General features: G+C 40.7%; 1 long non-coding RNA gene across 2 annotated transcripts; it reads left to right on the forward strand.

Annotated features, from left to right (window-relative positions):
• Nucleotides 1-3,419: 3,419 nt before the first annotated feature.
• LOC121393801 lies at nt 3,420-6,354 on the forward strand. 2 transcript variants are annotated; one of them, XR_005961371.1, is made up of 3 exons: nt 3,420-5,038; nt 5,114-5,186; nt 5,360-6,354. It is a non-coding gene; the product is annotated as an uncharacterized LOC121393801 (long non-coding RNA). The 2 variants fall into 2 exon arrangements; XR_005961370.1 differs by having other exon boundaries at nt 3,420-5,186.
• Nucleotides 6,355-14,002: the final 7,648 nt, after the last annotated feature.

Consider the following 14,002-nt stretch of genomic DNA (forward strand, 5'->3'; position numbering starts at 1 on the left):
CCAGACCCCACACACAAATACAAGGGTCAGGGCACCTTTTAACTAAAAAAAAGACTTTGGTGGCCAGGGCCCCTCATAAGTTTAAAGAAAAAAACATTGACCAGGGCCCCCCATAAGTTAAAAAAAACATTGGTGTCCAGGACCCCTCATAAAAGTTACATAAAAAAGTGGGGTCTGGCAAATCCAGGAAGTGTAGCACTGTCAGGCCCCCCTTAATGCTTCCTAAACAGCTGGGCCCAGTACAGCTGTACCCTCTGTGCCCCCCTGATGGCGTCCCTGGGGCAGCTACTGACTGACACAGGCTTATTTAGGGAGAGTGACAGAAGCCGTACAGCAAAGATTGCTTGTATGTTTCATTTGCATCAGTTACGTGCACAGACACCTGTTCCTGCACTTTATCTTCGTTTCTAGCAGATTTTTCCCGTTGCAAATGTGTTATGAGCCTTGTAGTTTCCAGTGCTTAGGGGAATCTTCCAGTAGAAAGTCCACAATTATTAATTAAGTAGCCAACAATTACAGGGTGATAACAGCCATTTTGATAGGTATATGATTGGTTAGAAGCAGTTTTAGGAGAGGTTGAAGCTGCATCGAATGTGTCTGAATGGAAGAACTCACTAGTCAAAAAACTTTTTGTTTACTGGAAATATGGTAAAGATATGGTAAATCTGTTTTCTTTGAGGCATACAACCCTTGTGCTTAGCCTGGTTCCATGGACAATTCAGTGGAGGTCAGCTTAGGGCAATGGGGCAATGTGAAGGTGCCCTGTGAAATGTAGCACAAACCATTGACTTTGAATGGATCGACTGCTGCTTTGTGGGTATGGGCCTTAACTCTCTAAATCTCTTTATTCCTTTTAAATGGAGATCACCTGAAAGCAGAGCAAAAGTAAACTGGGGCTTTTTATCTGATTTCCAAAGTGAGTTGGGGTATTTTCAAGCAATATGTCCTTAGCCACAGAGCCCAAACCCCTCTAAATTGTCCCAAACGCCACTTGCCCATAGGGAATTCCATAGAATAAAAAATTTCCGTCTCTCAAAGAAATCATCTCCACTTTTCATTTGTGAATGGCTTTTGTTAGATCTTACAGACATCTGATCTGAATTCAGTTATATCTTTTAGAGCTGTAGAAATTTGCTCTTGTGCTTCTTGAGCTATATTTGCAAAGAGCGTAGTTCTGCTTTTAGTACCAAGCAGGTGAAGAGGTGTCACCAGATTCTGCTGGGACTTTAGAGCTCATTCTCCTGAGTGCAGATTCAGCCAGAATACAGGTATGGGCAATTTGTAGTGCAGTTCTACTGTGCAAAGTGCTATCTCTGGTTATTCTGTGGTACCTTGCACAATTTTCAAACCTGAAGACTCCAGTTTATAATCTTAGGGGCCAATACCTAAAAAAGCACATTTGGGTCACCCTATGATACCAGTCATACCTCTGTGTCCTTACCTCCCCCCAATCTGATGACTGCTTCAATCTAATTAAATTCATAGCCAAATGAATGAGACAATCATGTTTAGACATTTTCTTTGCTGGCAATACAGTGTGGTATACTCCAGCATAATTCACTGTTCCCCCATTTAAGCCAATTCTTCCCACACCAGTAAGCCAATGCTTCCCACAGTGTTCTCCTTTGATTGTCTCAACTAACGGGTACACACAGGTTACCTGCAAAAACCTGCAGTACCCTGTGGGTTGCGGGTAGAAGTGCTGGGTGTGGGTATTGACGCAGGTCAGCGGTTCTGTGGGTCGGGCCTCGGGTTTTCGCAATATCGATTTTTACTCCTTTTTTCTGATCACGCCTACTTCCGATGATGTCACTTTACAATGTTTACAATGACATCACTTCCTGTTTTACTAATTTTTTCCTGGTATTACCTACTTCCGATGATGTCACTTCCGGTTTACAATGACAGCACTTTGCGGCTAAGGTACTTGTGGCTAGGGTCGGGTAGCTGGTCCATACGGGTAAGAATGCGGGTCCGGGTTGTGGATTGCAGGTTGCGGGTACGGGTTGGGTACAGGTTCCAAAAAATGGACCCGCGCAGGACTCTACTTTACATTGTTTACTAAATGTCAGGTATGACTGCCATCTTGGCTGCATCATTTTCAGAATGAAGTGGCCCAGATATATTCACGGCTTGCATATTACTCAAGAGTCATGTGGTGATGTTTGGGAGGCACAAGGCAGTTTGGAAGATGGGTCTTGTAGTCAATAAAATTGTACAACAGGGGAAAATCACCCAGTGTATTTAGTATGGAGCCAGAGGGCAGTGCTACAATGCAACAGCATGCAGGATTGCACATGATCCGTGCCCATGGGGGGAGGGGGAATCAATGAAATGAAAGGGTACAAAGAACACCCAGGGCTGAAGCAGCAAAAACAAGGACAATTGGTATGCATGAGAGGCAGTCTGAACTGGAGGCATGCAGTGATAAGCTAAACATATTTAGCTAGCTTAAAAAAATGCCTTCTCTTGTCCTTTGAGGACAGCATGTTTGTATGTACAGTTTATATGTATGTATGCACTTCCACCAGAGGACAGATCACATTACAGTTTTGTCCCTGAATCCTAGCTCCTAGGAAGGAAATAGCAGCGCTACATAAACAATCTTAGGCTGATGAAACACATGCCAGTTTCTCTGCCAACAATAAAATGCCTGAACCCGACTGTGTAGCCTGTCATTGACTATAATGTTGCAACTGTTTCTTATGGATTTCCATCATTGTCAAAACAGATGGCATGGCTGGGTTCAGGAATTTTTTCTCTGTTGCAAAAATGTGGCGCAGAATACATCACTTGTGCAATAAGCCTTGTGATTTAAACACATGCACAAAACTATAGCAAGATATTTGTGGACTTTCTTCCTTGGTGTTTTCTGATATGGGACCTATTATCCAGAATGCTCGGGACTTGCAGTTTTCCAAATTTCCGTACTTCGGATCGTCGTACCTTAAGTCTACTAGAAAATCATGTAAACATTAAATAAACCCAACAGGCTGGTTTTGCTTCCAATAAGGATTAATCATATGTTAGTTGGGATCAAGAACAAGCTACTGTTTTATTATAACTACAGAGAAAAAGGAAATCATTTTTAAAAATTTGGATTAGTTTTATAAAATAGAGTCTATGGGGAAAATTCACGGCTAACGCTAGCATAAATTCACCAGCATGACGTCATTTAGTTACTTCGCCCTTTTACTAATGGGTGCTGGCGTAAATACGCTAGCGAAGTGGACCTACTCTAGCGCTACTTCGCACCCTTACGCCAGGCGAAGTTGCGCTATGGCGAAGGGACATAACTACGCTAATCCACTAATTTGCGCATTTTACTGAACGTTACCTTCGGCTGGCGAAGTGCGGAAAAGACGTCGCTAGCGTATTTTCGGCGCTTAGTAAATTTGCCCCTAACGGAGAAGGCCAATTCAGAGCTTTCTGGTTTCCCAATAATGGATCCCATACCTGTATTACATGGTTTATTCCATCTGGATGCATCTACCCCCCAGGCTTATATATGTCTATGCCAGCAGCTGATAAAATAGGCCCTGTTACTCTCATTGTTCATTGTGTCTGTCCCTCCCTGTCTACTCTTTATGTATGAATGGGTGCATCTCTTTGTCCTACTTATCTGCCTTTGTCTGCCCTTTACTATCTCTAAGTGACATACATGAGCGTGCCCTGGTTAGAATGATGAATAATACTGATACAAGCAGAAACAGGAACCACTGCAAAGGGAGAAAGATAAGGTATATACTGATTTATAGATAAAACAGTTTGGGTCAGGAAAAATTACAGGGCAAGAAAGAGGAAAAAGAGTTTAGGAGCCATGTTTGGTGTGGGAGAAGCAGCTAGCATTATTAGAGGAACAAAGCAGCGGGGATTAGCAGAAAACAGATGGCACATAAATGCCACAAATCATTTCCCAGTACAATGTTGAAGTTCTGGAAAGCACAAAAGATAGAGACAACCTATTAGTAAAATGCAGGTACACACAGTGAGTCAGAGCTAGGGAGTGTAAATAAATAAACAAAGGCAAGGGGGGTGGCCCAGCCATATCTTCCTCATTTAGCATTTAGACTAGACACAAACAAGAAGCCTTTGTTAGTCCATTGCACCCAAATAGACTTCTCTTATAATAATGTGGTCACGTATAATTAATCATTTTGCTTCAGGGCTAGGTGTCAGGTGGTATGTTATAACAGAAATAACCTACACTTTAGGATCAGGGCTAGGGTTACTACCTTTTCTGGGAAAAAAATACCAGCCTTCCTAAATTCTTGCCATTTTTTCCTATTAATAAAATTGGCATCAAACATTATTCTTACCAGTCAGGTCGGTTCTCAGATTCTGGGAGATTTGTCGCGGGGTGACTAATCTCCCCGAACTGCCTGCCACCGGCTAGAATGTAAATCGCTGATGGGATGGCACTCGTTTTCCAAAGCCCGAAGTCGTCCCAAATAAGAGATTTGTTGACTAATCTCCACGAATCTGAGCTTGTGCTCTAACCCTTAGGCAGGGCTGTGACTGGTCAGTAAGGGCTGGACCCTAGTATTTAGAGAGGACTCCTTGGGCAGTAATACTATCAGTAACAACAATTTGTTTATTTCAGCTTTATGTAAAATTTCATCAAGAAATAACTCCATGCACTTTCATCCGGTAGCACACCATTACACCAACACTCCCAATAGAGGTACAGGCAGCTGCTATTGTCTACACACACACACACACACACACAGATATACGCAGCACTTCCTCCTCTGTTTGACTTACTACTTGACCATCAGTGCAACTGTGTACAGATCCACATGTTCATACCTCAGCCACATAAGTAGATCTGTGCCATTATCTGTCCATTTCACATTTTCCCTGCACTGTAATAAATATGGGCATTTGCATCTTGCACTGGTTGTGTGTGGAATGATATATATCTGCTGTTCACAGGGAGAGCCACAAGGGAGCTACACACGCCAGCAGGGTCTCTCTATAGAAGCTGCAACAGCCTGTGTAATACAGATGTCTATGTGTGATTTGACTTCAAACAAATGTGAGTGCAAACTTGTTTTTAAAGCATTTAAATAAATGGTCTTAAACTATTCTGGATTTGTATTTTTCTATATAGGAATCCGCAAATCTGACTTGGAAGGAGAGGAGGATCGGTGAACATTACGGGCAATATACCATCATTTTGGCTTGTAAGTAGGCATTTTAGCCAAATGGTGGCGGAAGCAAACTTGAGCTTTGATGCATGTTACCCACAATATTGAAAGGTTTAAAGGGAAAGTACTCACTAAAAAGTGAATTTTGACAAATGGTGCCATCTTAATATCCAAACACACTACGCTGTTTTTTTTCTCTGTTGCCATAGGCGCTGATCTATATACAAATTTTGGAGACTTTTTGGATAGAGCTGAGAGACTGTGTGAGGATCGGCAGGAGAAAGTAATTTTTTGTTTTGTGATTACCGAAAATGCATAACACATAGTTTTTTTTCTGCAGTTTGGAGAAGTTCTTTCCTGTTTCAGCACTATTAGGCTATGGCCACACAACACGGTGCTTTGTCTGCATTTCTTCGCAGGTCGAGTACCTGCAGCCGCACTGCTTCTCTTTTGCTGCGCTGCCTGCACCCCGAATCATTACTTTCGCTCGGGTTCATTTTGCACTGAAATCCACAGTGCCTGCAGCTAAACAGAAGAAGAGAAGCAGTGGATATATACGTATTGTGTGGCACTAGCCTTATGTCCCCTGTGCACACAGTAAGGACCATACAGAACTAGCTTGCTGCCAAATAAGTAGAGGAAACTGATTGGCTTGTACAGAGACAGTCCTCAACTGCACACCTATTGGGTTGCAAGCCAGGCCTGATTAGGGTTGCCATCTGGCTGGTATTTTACTGGCCTGGCCAGCAAAAATGATGGTTGATCCTAATGTTATTAATAGGGAATAAAGATAAATATATAGGAAGGCCGGTATTTTTTCCAGAAAAGGTGGCAACCCTAGGCCTGATCAGTAAAAATCAGTTATAAATGGTAGCAAATCCCACCAGCTACAGTATGCTCCAATTTCTAGTGGAAAGCCTTACCAGAAGTGTAACGCCTGTTATAGCAGCAGATGGAGGACCAGTTTCATATTAATACCTTTAGCTTCAAAATGAGATATGGGACAGGCATATATCATAATACATTTGATACTGTAATGCATTTTATGTAGAGTCCATTTTGTATATCCACCCATCATACACAATGGACTGTTCATGACTGCTGCTTATAAACTGGAACGGCTACAGCTGGTAGCAGTTATGCATGTGCCCTTTTAGTAATTGTGCCTTTTTGTGTTTTACATACAAATAAAGCAGGACAAGTGGCTTATTGTACAGCCTACAATACACCACTGGGACTTACCTAAAACACAATCTATATTGTTACCTGGCCAGCCAAAAGGAAAGAGAAAGCATCTTAAAGCCTCAGTAACCTAAACGAGCTCATATAAATGTTGTTTTGCTTTGCTAGAGAGGGTCAGTGGAATTATTTGTCGATAAATTGTGTTTCTGTGGGGAAGAATTGGGATAACCCCCTCCGGTGATGTGAATAGATTCTCCACGGGGAGGCACATTTATCAAAGGTTGAATTTTGAATTCATGTGAGCGAATTCGATTTGAATTTTAAAAACTCGATTCAAGTTTTTTCTCGTAAAAAAAAAAAAAATGTCAGGAAGGCACCAAACAACTCCAAATTGATCCCTGGGCATCTCCCATTGATTTAAACAGCAATTCGGCAGGTCTTAGGTGGCGAATAGTCAAATTTGGGTTCTTAAAGGGCCAAAGTATGATACATGTCGAAAATCTAATTTGAATTTTAAATTCGACCCTTGTTAAATCTGCCCCCTAGAGTTAAAAAGTGCTTGAATTAAGTCAGTCAGCCTTTGGAACCTCCACAAAGAGCAAAAAGGATTGTAACTAGGAGTGGATATTTTCTGAGTGGAAAAGAGTTCCAGTAAATTCCTTAGCAGGGAATATTTATAGTAATAAACAAAGACTGTATGGCTCTATAATGCCTAGTACCCAGGCTCACTGTGGCTCTAGGCAAGTGTGTTAAACTCTCAGATTAAGCATTATCCAAGATTGACAGCATGTAATGTGTTTCACATGCAGAAATGCAAACAAATGTCAAAGCCTAGACTCACAAGAGCCCAGTTCCAATGCAAACAGAACGTTGCATTCATGTTAATGGAAGGGGTGTAATTACATATGGCTGAAATACAAATTTCTACTACTCTGTTGCAAATCTTTCCCTCACTGTGTGGACAAGATACATGCACATGTGTTGCCTAATATCATTGGTGCTGGTTAAGTAGTTTTATAATTATTTTGGTGATGTAGCCAGGATCTGATTTGTGGAAATCAACAACCATTTGTCATTTTTCATTAGTCAGTTCTTTGTTACTGCCTTGGGAAATACTCGCTCCTACCGACTTTTGCTGCATAAACTAGGGATGCACCAAATCCACTATTTTTGATTCGGCCGGACCCCTGAATCCTTTGTGAAAGATTCGGCTGAATTTGAACCCTAATTTGCAAATGCAAATCAGTGAGTGGGAGGGAAAAAGAGAACCAGGCAAAAATTTTTACTTTCTTGTTTTGTGACGAAAAGTCACATGATTTTAAGGATTCGGATTTGGTTCGGCCAGGCACAAGGATTTGGCCGAATCCTAATCCTGCTGAAAATGGCTGAATCCTGACCGAATACCGAACCAAATCCTGGATTCGATGCATCATATGAGATATCTTCTTCCTTCCTTTAGGTAGCAATTTTTGTATCATTTGAGCTCAATTGTTATCATATTAGTTCACTTTCTGTATCATGCTATTTTTTGCTCGTAATACCCTTCTATATTTAACTTTATTTAATTGATTAAATTGATTAAATTGATTTTTTATACGAATATAAGTATAGTTAGATTTGGCTAAACACGCAATTACTGTGACCTTTTAATTGGTGAACTCATTCCTTTATTGGTGGTGGTTATAAAATGTGATCTTTGAAGGGAGGTGCTTGAGCTTCTGATGAAGTGACGTATTGGTCACGAAACGCGTCAAGCTACTCTCCCTGCCCTCGTGTACGAATTGTTTTATCTGGATTAATAAAGATGAAGTTTTAACCTACATTGGGTTCCACCTTGAATGAATTTGCTTCCCGGTTGCCACCTGCTTGCCTGTACCCCGCTGGATTCGATGCATCCCTACTTTAAACATATAAAAGAAGTGAACCAGTACATACATCTACTGTATATTTGTGAAGACAAAAAGAGTATCAATCCTATAGATGTATACATTTTGAACGAGTTTTTTTAGGATACAAGCTTGTAGATTTCCCATTTCTTTGTCATGACATGTAGCTCTTTATATGTGCTATATAATTCACATTCATCTTTATCAAGCGTGGCAGTAACTCTTGAGGCCACTGCATAAAAATATTTATTGTGCATGACAATATTTACTGATTTTAATCATTCTGCTGTCTTCATTTTCTTTTTGCATTGACAAACAAAACGTGTGTGTGTGTATATATATATATTATATTTCCATACACTGTTAAAATAGTGAATCTATCCATTCAGGCACTTATTAGTCATATATTTTTTTTAATTTCTCACTTGAGAATATGAAGAGCACAGCTTCCAAGAATTCTGCTTAGACACCAGTTAATAAGGAGCCATGGGCATTATCCGGAGGGCAGCAAACCCTTATACATATTGGGAATGTTGTGTTTGCCTCCCTGAAGAGGCCACAGCCATCTGCTGCTCAGGGAACACCGCTTTACATTGCTTATTACAATCATTGTGGAAAGATGATAAACTAAGGAAGAAATGTAGCTAATGCAACATCATGACAATATCCCCATTTTTTAAAAAAGTTCAGTGAATGTGGGCATAATTTATCCTACATGCAGAGCCCTTGATTAGCTTCATATTTATCCAACAGAGTAAAGTGAAATATAATCCAGTGCACTGTACTATGACAAAAGCAAAATTGGAGAGAATGCTTGCTTGGCAACCACACGATAATTTATACACCCAAGATGATTTTTTAGCGAGAGCTCACACATCTTTTCTCTGTTCAACACATCGTTAAGACCTCAGACTGCAATGTCACCAAGTTCACTCACCTCAGCATTTTGCCAAACCATCACCTGATTCCTAAATTAGAGCCCCTAAGGTATCTATTGATTCTTTGTCATTAAAGATGAAAGGGGTCGTATACTTAACCCCGGGGTGCAAGTGCAAGAGCACTAAGGGGCGCAAGATGGCACCCCCGCTGCACAACTCTGCATTTTAATTACAGGTTCACACAAAGGGGCACTTTGGTCTGCAATAGGCAGTATAATAGGCGCTATGGGGAAGGAGCTGGGAGGCGGGCCAAAGGAGGATGATGAAGGGAGGATGATGAAGGGAGGATGGGTTTGGGGGAGGGTTGAATTTTTCTTTAAGGTTAGTGGAAAATAGGTTTCATCTTTAAGGAGAAGGAAAGGTATAATCACTTGGGGTCCCAAATGTTAGGTACCACCAGTAATTATTAAAGCTCCAGGATAGTTCTGTAAAAACATCATGCAGTGGCCTTCTTACATTTTGTTAGTATACGCAGTAGAGTGAAAAGCCAGATTTTTGCTTCTGATTACGGCTTTTCACACTAAGGGTAGAACTCCACAAACAATTTTGTCGCAATCCAACGTGCTGCGACTTGTCGTATGCAACATAATTAAGGTAAGAGATAGAATTGCCGCATGGTGTCGCAGCGTTGATCCGAGGCGACACAACTGTCGGATGCAGACGCTGCACGCTGCATCTGCATCCGACAGTTGCCTCGGATCGCAACGAAATCTTTTGTGGAGTCCTCACAGACAATTTCCGCACGATCCGATGCACAAAAACGCAGGCGTCACGTCGGATGAGACAGAAAAAGGGTAATTAATGGAAATGTCGGATGAAGTCGCAGCGTTGATCCGAAGGTACACGACTGTCAGATGCAGACTCTGCATCTGCATCTATGCTGCGACACCATCTGACAATGCATTCACTTACCTTATTTCTGTCGCATCCAATTTGACACCTGCTTTTTTTGCGCATTGCGTCAAATTGAGCGTAAATCGTCCGTGAAGTCCTACACTAATACACATGCAGAGTACTTAGAGAAGATCCTAAAAGAAGAACATGGTGCTCATAACCTAGTACAGGTATGGGACCTGTTATCCAGAATGCTCAGGACCTGGGTTTTTCCTGGATGGATCTTTCTGTAATTTGGATCGTCATACCTTAAGTCTACTAGAGAATCATATAAACATTAAATCCAATCCAAAACCCAATAGACTGGTTTTGCTTCCAATAAGGATCCATTTTATATTAGTTGGGATCAAGTACAAGGAAATCATTTTTAAAAGTTTCAATAAAATTGATTCTTTGGGAGATGGCTATTCCATAATTCAGAGCTTTTCGGATAACGGATCCCATACCTGTACCCTGGGCCAGTGCAAGAACACCCTGGGCCAATGCAGGAACACCTTAAGAATAAACATAACTTTTCCTTTTATTAACGAAACATTACTATTTACTTTTACGTTTACTATTAGTCATAACTGGCTACCATATTTTATTTATCCATATATGAAGAATATTTCCAGAATTTCCATCCAAATGCAGGCTTGTGCATAATGAAACAAAAAATGCAGTTCTAAGCAGCTGAGTCAGAATCAGAGAGCTGAAAGGCACCTTGGGGATTTTATATATATTAGAAAGTTCAGAAATATTAGAAATATGTTTTTTAATTATGCAAAAAACACTTTTTTGGTTGACATCCTTCTTAAATAGTCAAAGACTGCACACAATGATCATATTAATATTTAATCAGATTATATTGCAATATTTTTTATTAATAAGCTACTCTTAAGGGAGAAATGAATAGGGCTTGTGCTAAGCATACTTTTTGCCTATTCTATTATTTAGGAAATATGTATGATTTTTATACATATTTTTATGCATTAAACAGTCGCATTCCATTTTCTGATGCCCTCTCTTTTCCCAGCTGTAGCCTTTTTTAGGCTGTGATATAAGAAGCAGCTCATTATACAGAGACTTCTCAGTGGGCTGCTGATTTGGGTAAGAACAGGAAGCAGAATGTGATTTTGGTTACATCTTCAGATTATGCCTTATTTCGTGCAAAATAAAACAATAAAGTAGATACATTTATGTCTGTATTAAACCCATAGGCAAAATGTGTGTTTATTATAAGCTCTATTCATTGGCGCAAAGGGCGAATTTTAACCTGCGAATGCACACTTCGTGCCACTTTGGCAGCCGTTAATTTGCTACCACTACACTAATTCACTAAAATGTGAAGTTGCGTCTTGCAGCCGAATCCTGGCAAAGTTTCATAGTGTAAATTCGTCAGCGCAATCATTTCATAGCGAACTTTCACTTAGGTTCGCTACACTTACGCTAAGGTCAGCTTAGAAAGGGCAGGTACATATAGGTCATATATATAAATATATATAAATATATATATATATATATATATATATATATATATATATATATATATATATATATATATATATCTTTATTAGAGACGTTGGTGCAAATGTTTGAAGTGGCCACTTATTAAAAATGTCCAAGGAAGCAAAGTAAAGACAAAAGGGATCCTAAGAGGTCTAAGCTGGCACAGGAAACTCTGGTGAAAGGGGTAATGTTCTGAAAACGTCATTAGCAATGTACTCTTTCACTAGCGAATTGTCCTCCTAATGCCTGTTAGTAAATTGGTGATCTCCCTGCGGATTGGATTTCTGGCGAAATTTTGCTATTGGCGGCCACTGCACCCTTCAGTAAATATGCCTTATTGACTTTGTGTTTAAATGAGACTTATAGGATAAATGAAAAACCTCTATTTTTTTCAGCAATAATTGATACTATATGGTACTGGTTTTACTTTGGGTTAAAAATGAGTATTATAAATATTATAATAATATGCCCTTTTTTTGAAGCTCCCTATAGATCTGCTAAGGTCCCTGCCCATGTTTCAAATGAGAGGTGGGCGTGTCCTAATGGTTCCTGCTAGGTAGTGATGTGCAGGTCAGGTTTTTCCTAAACCAAACCTGACTCACACCCAAACCGAGCCTGCCCGCACCCACCTCCTCCCCTCTATTTATAGGCCCGCATTGCTCCACAGATGACATCACAAAAAGGGTGGGGTGTGTCAACCGAGCGCCTATAAAAACAGAAGCAAGAAGCCTCCAGTGTAGGGTTGCCACCTTTTCCCCCAGTACCAGGCAGGGGGCAGGCTGTGATGGAACTGGGCTGTACCGTATAGGGGCATAGCCATGATGTTGAGGGGCGGGGCTATGATGCAGTGATTGGCCGATCGCCGTGTCAATCCGTTTTGATCCGTGCAGCCCTTCATAATACCGGGCTGTCCGGGCCAAAACTGGACACGTGGCAACCCTACTCCAGTGTAAGGTCGCGGTTGGGGAGAGCAGGCAGAAGAGCTCAACCTGGACCAGCCTGTGGCCGGCAAATGTGCTGAAATGCTGAAGTCAGCCCTACCCAGCCCGGTGGTATTGGACTGGCCCGCACATCACTACTGCCAGGAGCACAGTAGAAGGGGGATAGCCAATCACAGCCCTGCAGTTGCACAAGCAAAGCCATGCTACGGTTCCCTATCAGGTCAGCCTAGCTGCTGATTGGCTCCTATCCTACATTGCAGTGTGCTGCCAGCTCACCTACATAGCCTGGGAATGGAGGCAGGAAGAAGTCAAACAGATGGGTGGGACTAGTAGGGTTTTTGCAGAAATTTTCAATAAAACAACCCAAACACTATTTTTTAAAGCACATTCATTCTGTATTCAAAAGAGTATAATGTACTGGTACAGTCTAGTTTTTCACACAATAATATACTACCTCTTACATACTGTACATGCCAAAGACTTGTTGTATACCCAATACATCCCAACGTGGCAGCCCTGCAATAGAAGCAAAATCAAGGCTAACATTAGTTGTACTTTATGTCATCTTATCTAATGAACAGTATAATCCTCATAATGATGTGTGCCCACTTTCCTATAATATAGCATAATTATCCCTTTTTCTAAGAAAAAGAGCCCTTCCAAGCTCTTAACCTATCTATAAAATCATAGATGAATTCCTTTCATCATTAATCCCTAGACTAGTCTCATGTTATCTCCTGGTTGTTATATAATGTGTCATGCTTTGCGATAAAACTATTACCAACCTCTTATTTCATCAATCAAGATAACCAGTCACATTATATGCTCTGCCTGGAGCTCTGCTGTTGTACAGTCTATGCCAGGCCTTAACAGTAGTGTAATATATTCCTGATATATTGATTTATTTTCTTTCTTTTCCTTCTTGCAGACGAATATGAGAGTAAACAACAACAATCTAAACGTGCCAGTAATTAGATTTCTACATTTATTCTGGCACAGAACAAAACATGTATGAAACATTATCTTGACAAGAAGCAATAATTTATTTTCTTGTGGATGTCCCAAGGGCCATTGAGTCCCGATGAATTCTTCACCGAAGCAGCCAGCAAGGTGTTTTCATTACTTTTTATATTTTCATAGAAGAAGGAATGAGATTTTTCATCTCCTAGGACATCAGTTGAGCCCTGCAGGACAATACATGAGTCAGGGTGCGCACGATGTGTATAATGGTTATGTTGCAATGCTATTTTTAAGGCGGCTATTTAAATGGCTATTAAGAGGGAGCAGGTGCACCATGCTTACATGTTATTTAGCTCCAGGTAAACAGGAAAGATTTGCCTTTGAAAACTAATTACTAAGGCCCAAAATCTCCAAGAAGAAAAAAAAAATTGTCAGCTGAAACAAGCCTAACTATTTTCATACCCAGCTTGTTTCCTAAAGTGACTATACCCTGCCATTGCGCCCAGTCAGAATCTATGCTTTAAAGGGGTGAACATCACTCTCGACATCATACTAAATGTAAA

The sequence above is a fragment of the Xenopus laevis genome, chromosome 5L, assembly GCF_017654675.1.
Source record: "Xenopus laevis strain J_2021 chromosome 5L, Xenopus_laevis_v10.1, whole genome shotgun sequence".
Taxonomy (NCBI): Eukaryota; Metazoa; Chordata; class Amphibia; order Anura; family Pipidae; genus Xenopus; species Xenopus laevis.